Raw genomic sequence first — 6,339 nt, 5'->3', positions numbered from 1 at the left:
ACACAAGTACACCAAGAGGAGTGTGTGGTGAGAGACGGGGTCAATTCTAAGAGGAGTGACGTTGGTAGTAAAGCCTAATGAGAGGTGATAAATCCGAGCACTTAAGAAAGGTGACACGTGAGAGGCCAACACGTGAGGATGTATTGTGTGATTGCATTTGTGAAAGTTGTGAAAGTTGTGAAAGTTTTTGGTGAGCTAGAAAACCGATTGTGTGACTTGTAAGCGTTTTCGGTGAACGTTAAAAACCGGTTGTGATAGTGGAGATTCTCCTCGTGAGTGAGGAGCAGAGACGTAGGTCGATGTGACCGAACTTCGCGATCATATTGTGTGTTAGAGTTTGCCTTGGCGTATTATTTGTGCTCGTTGCTTATTGCTTTCTATATTGCCATTATCTCATATTTATATCACCCTTGTTTTAATTACATATCATTGCATATAATTTGTTGCATAACATAATTTGCTAGGATAATTGTTAATAAGTTTTAATTTGACATTAATATCGGATTAGATTAACATATACCCTATTCACCTCCTCTAAGGTACTTTCACATTATATCTATCAAACTAAGAAAAACTATACTAAAAAAACTTCTAAATTGAACCAGTGGCTACTCTACTGCAGCAGCAACTCCAATAACAACGTTCATTGCCTTCAACTCTAATTGGCTTGGTTGAAGGATCCCGTGGTGAAAAGTGACCCTCATACTCCGAAATACTCACATTAATTTGCTATGTTTGGATAGCATGGCAACTTAATTCAATTGGTATACAATCCAATTTTTCGTAACTTAACATTCATTAAGTAGCAAACATCATCGAAATTAGTTCAAAAGCAAACCACCCAAAATAAGTAGTACACATCCAAACTATCCAAAATAGTATATTGTCATCAAACACGACTATTAGGAGACAAAGTAACAATCAATCCAAACCACGACACGATAATTCATGGCCTCCAAACATGTTGGAATATTTGGAATTTTTTCCCCCTCAAGTAGTACTCCTGTCCTCCTTGCTCTAGCGAATGGACAAGCAGCAGTAACCTGTGGAAGCCTGTTGGTGTCATGAACTCGTTGCATCGGCTTGGCTAACTCACACTATCTTTGAGTTGGTTGGTAGTTTCTACATCCAAAAGAAACACTTTGAGTTGCACTTCTGTTCCCCACTCTTCCTCCAGGTCTAATACCCCTCTGCCTCACTCTGTAAATTGGACAGTTATCATAAGCCAACTTAATAACATGTAGAAACAATAAGACAATAACAAATGTCATTAGCAAAGAACATGGGTTATATTGATCTTACCTGACTGTAGTTTTAGCTGAGCTACCGGTTGAAACAAAATTGCCATGACCACTGCCCACTTCAGTCTGTACATTTGACTTGAGTTGTCATTGAAGCAGTGACAAACATCTTATAGGTGCTTTTGTGATGCCCAAATCCACCACATCTCTTAAATTTGTGTTGTCTTTTTGACACCTATCGATAAAATTTCATTAGATAATGCATTATCAAGTTGTTACCAAACATTTAAATAACAAAAAGAATGGGCTTTACCATCCTTCTTCCCTCTTCTAACTCACCTGTGCTTTTTTTTCTCTTTGTTTTTTCAGTCCACCCCTTGGTCTAGTAGCATGTGAAGGACCTACTTTATACCCCAACACAACTTTTTGTCATTCTTCTTTAGAAGGCATAGCTACAATTCTAGTTTCATAAGCAAGTCTGAAACTAAAAAAGATACAAACAAGTGTATTAGTATTTAGTATTCATAAAGAAGATATATCTATTCATGTGAATAAATAAAGACACTTACTTGGTAATGTGTTAACAAGGATCAACGTGATCTGCCCATCTAGCATTTTTTTATTCCTTCAATAACTTCAGCACATGTATGCACAATAAACCAGTTACTTGCCATCTTTTCTTCAAGTGCAAGTCTTTAACTCCATATTCAAAACTTCTCTTTTCTCCATCAACTCCACCGCCACTTGATTATCATATCTTCTCACATGCCACCCTCTGAGATTCTCACTAAGATCTCTCACATATCTTTCCTCTTTAGGTACTAATACTCCTTTCCACTTAGATCCAAATCTTCTTCTCAGATTCAATTTTTCCATAATTTTGATCCTAATTGTATCCACTAAGTCAACAACTGAAAGGGAGCGTGCTTCTAAAATCCATGAATTAAAGCTCGCACTCAAGTTGTTAACAGTATAGTGATTCCTTGCCACCGATGAAAACGTGGATCCACTCTATTTGCACCCTATTTTACTACAGGTAGCTACAAGTTCAGCTGCGCAATCTTTAGATATAGCTTGCAATTCACACATTGCCCTCTCAAATTTGACTATCTTATATGATCTTGCAGCGTCCCAAATCTCTCTCTTACATACATCATCTGGATACTTCTTAATATTTTTCAACAAGTGCCTCATGCAAGCTCTATGTTCCACATGAAGAGATATTTGTATAACTGTCTCATGTAAACCCTTCTCCTCATCACTTATAATAGTGATGTGCCCCATGTCGATCGAAGAGCTTGTCTTGGCTGGAAAAAAAATATAGCCACGTGATCTCTTTCTCACCCTCTACAACAGGATATAACCTATTGTTTCTATCTATTGCAAATGTCAAGTAATGTACCCAAATCCTTACTCCTAAGGTGTTGCCATCAAGCCGAAGATAGGCCTACAACTATATGTGAACAATTCAATTGTACTTTATATAAGAGAAGAACAATCTCTGGAATGCATGAGTGTGTTCCAACTCATATTCAACATAACTTCTACGGTTTCTGCAAATTAATTCTGCCATTAGAGATGGAATGAAGCTAGAGCTCTCCTTGATATTGTCATAAATCATCACTAGTGCAACTTTTCTTGCTGTCCAAATTTTATGATAAGGATTTGTGAATTTGAACTTTTTACCACTGATCTAGTAATGTCCTTTGGGGGCAATGTTAGGATTTTCTCTAATATCGTGCAAGATAAATTGAGCTAGCCATTTAATCGAGACAGCATTGCTTCCTGTCTTGTTAACCCCAGAACATGTGTTCTTATAGCTGTTTTTTCTAATCTCAAATGAAAGGCTACAATCTCAAATAAAAAGCTATCAGACATCTTGGTGACTAGTAGACCAATGACAAGCCGGACTACATTATATCACAAGCCGATTCGGATCACTTTTTTCAATTCTGAAGTCAAACTTAGCCAAGATACTATGTTGTTTAATACATTGCTTGACATCTTCTGTATTTTTGAATTTACACCCCATAGGTTCTTCAAAATTAGTGATAAGATTTCATCCCCTACATATTCTTCACTTCATTATCCTCTTCATCATTTTGTTCTCATCATTAGAAGAAAGCAAATCATGGAACTCGTCTTCTGAATAGCAATCATCCATTTTGTTTTCAGCTACTTCTTTGTTCTCCACAGCAATCTCATCATCCTCAACATGTAGTGACCCTACTACAAGCTAAGAAGTTTATTGTGAATCTGCTATTATAATGTCTCTAATGACTATTACCTATATATCCCTAGTCCTTGCATCAAAATCATATGCATCAAAGCGTCCAAAGCCTTAAAATTCTATAGGTTTCTTCATCACTAGAAACACTTATTTGCCTTCTGGTCTCGCTAACATGAGGCTGTAAAATGATGCCTTCTTCTCTTGAAAATGCTTAAAGTTTGTGTGAAGTTGTCCTCTGGAACATCCACATGTTGTGCTGCCAAAGATCTCAGTCTTTCTATGTTGTATGTACTGAACCCAACATTTACTCTTGGCGGGGGATCTCTAGTTACAATAAATAACTGTAGGTTCTTCTTCTATTATAAGTGTTTATAGATCAATTATCTCAACTTGTTTTCGTTTCCCACTACTTCATAACGTTTGGGGTTGGACTCAAGCACCAAATCATATATGCAAGGAATAGTGCCCATGGTCCATGGAGCTATTGATGCGAAACAATGTGATGCAGGTATGAAGATTAATGACAACAATGTTTCGCCAAATCAGCGATCGATCTAGGCAGGAAGCTCAAGAATAAAGTGTAGCCTTCGATGGTTTTTAAGCAAAAGTTGCAATGTACTAAGTTCAAATCTTTTGTAATGATCCAGAAAATAAATGTAATGATTCGTTCTTTCAATACAGTTCAAAGTGTAATATTTGGATAAGTAAAAGTACTTAGCAACAGATTCACTCGCTCACTTAATCAAACTGAATACAGCACAGATACGATTGATAATAATATTGATAGCAACATGCAAGCAATAGCAGTTCCGTAAATAACTGGGCGAAAGAAAGTTGAACCTTCGTCGGGTTGAACTGGTTCGATGGGAGGCTCCTCTGGTGGTGGTTCGTACACGCCAAAAATGAGGGGAGGAAGTTCTCCACCGAGGGCGGCGTAGTTCGGATGGAGCGGTGTATCTGGATGGAAACGCCGATGCCACGAACTGATTCCCAAGCTACTCTCTACGCTGTCAATGATCTGATGAGTCACACGCTCAACGTATTCGGGCACGCTCTCGAATGACTGATAATCAAACCACGGAGAAATCTGTAAATCTGCGATGTCGGTCTCTGGATCTAGCACAATTCCATCATCAGCATCAGGATCAGCCATACACCAACGGTCAACAGAATCGAGCAATCCCAAATGCAGATCAATACAAATGAACCCAAAATAAACAGATCTGAACCCACTTGGTTCGGTTCGGATCTGAACCAAACAAACCCAACAAATAAATAGGAAAGAGGAGGGGTCTGAACAAATCAACTCAGATCCAAGGCTTCCTTCGTTCGTTGCAATGGAGAGGAGAAGGGCACGGATCGAAAACGGCGGCGGGGCGGGTGAAGTCGGGACGGCAGCGCTCGGGTGGAGCGGGCGGCGTTCGAGGCGGATCAGGATGGAGGGCGTTCGGTCGGGGAATCCGGCGGTCGGGTCGGAGGGCGAGGGAAATGGGGTTCTGGACGTCGTCGGATTTTGGGGAGGTGGGTTTTTAGGTTCTGGGGATTTTGGAGCGGGGATCTTGGTGGCGGTGGAGGTGGGTTTTGGGGAGTGGCGGGTCTTGGTTCGTCGCTGACAGGGGACGGGGAACGGGAGGCCGTGGTGGTGCGGTTGATGATGTTGGAGGGGGAGGCGACCGATTATTTTGAGTTTTTATTTTGTGAAGAGATTGACGGCTGATCAAAATCAATAAGCTAGGGTTTCACACCATTATTTAGCAAATCAATTTCATTCATCAGTGATTTTTTCAAACTGATTACATGAGAGTTTAAATAAAGCAAATTACAGTTTTGGAAAATCCTCCTAAATCCCTCAAATCACTCCCATAACCAATTACATTAAATCAGCCCAATAACTACCAAATAAAAATCAAAATTCGAAATTCAAAAATTCAAAATTCAAACTAATTATTACAACTTGAAATCAAAACCATAGTGCTGAAATATTGCGCCTCCTGCGCTGATAAACCCGGCGAAAATCTCGTGTATGAGTCCGGATGTCCCCATCAGCTATTCTAACGTGAGTGTCAACAAATACATCTTGTAATGCCCCCCGCCCCCCAACACACCCCACCCCAACAAAAAAAAACCCTCCCCCTCAAGCTTAACTATTTCCTTCTGTCGGTCATAGAAATTTTTTGTCAATACATTGCATATTTCCTTCTGTTTGTCATAGAAACGTTTTGCCAATACATATGCATATTTCATCACCGTTAACACAAATTGGATAAAAAATGCAAGACTTTATAATCTCAGTTAACACAAAAAAAAATTAAAAAAAATCAAAACTTTACCATCACAACCTACGAAAAAGATCCAGAAATTTATGATGATAATGGATACTAATTTATGATCATAATATACACTACTTCCAATTTTCACATTCAAAAGAGCCAAAATCTTTCTCATTCAACTTGGTAGAGAAACTAAATGGGTTACGATAGTATGGATGAAAATAACAAATTAAACTCAAGATCCGTGTTAAAAAAAACTAAAAATCAAGTGATCATGTCTGAAACCAAAGACATTTTTAACTAAAATATAACCATAATTTGCACTAAAAAAAGACAAGCCCTAAACTTATACCGTGTTTAAACATCAATTCTAGCAGGCATTGAGCTTTACCTAGATCCTCTTGAAGTTTGGCCAACTTCAACATCACGAACATTATCTACGTTCAACCTCTTTGGATTACCACAATTCCTCTCCAAGGTAACTCCAAAAATGGCAACAACAGGGGAAACGAATCTTTTCTCTAGAGCAAATTTGGGCTTCAGCAGTAAGCTTGAAGAGGGAGCAAATTTGCTTCACCCAGTAAGCTTGAAAGGGGGT

General features: G+C 38.8%; 1 long non-coding RNA gene across 2 annotated transcripts; it reads right to left on the bottom strand.

Moving 5' to 3' along the window:
- LOC109826298 lies at nt 765–6,322 on the bottom strand. 2 transcript variants are annotated; one of them, XR_002243266.1, is made up of 4 exons: nt 6,133–6,322; nt 1,581–1,725; nt 1,303–1,476; nt 765–1,200 (listed from the first exon to the last, which is right to left on the bottom strand). It is a non-coding gene; the product is annotated as an uncharacterized LOC109826298 (long non-coding RNA). The 2 variants fall into 2 exon arrangements; XR_002243267.1 differs by lacking the exon at nt 6,133–6,322 and adding an exon at nt 1,811–3,951.

Source organism: Asparagus officinalis, chromosome 10, assembly GCF_001876935.1.
Source record: "Asparagus officinalis chromosome 10, Aspof.V1, whole genome shotgun sequence".
NCBI classification, from domain to species: Eukaryota; Viridiplantae; Streptophyta; class Magnoliopsida; order Asparagales; family Asparagaceae; genus Asparagus; species Asparagus officinalis.
Note: the sequence above shows the minus strand (reverse complement) of the source record. Positions and strands in the feature narration are given on the sequence as shown.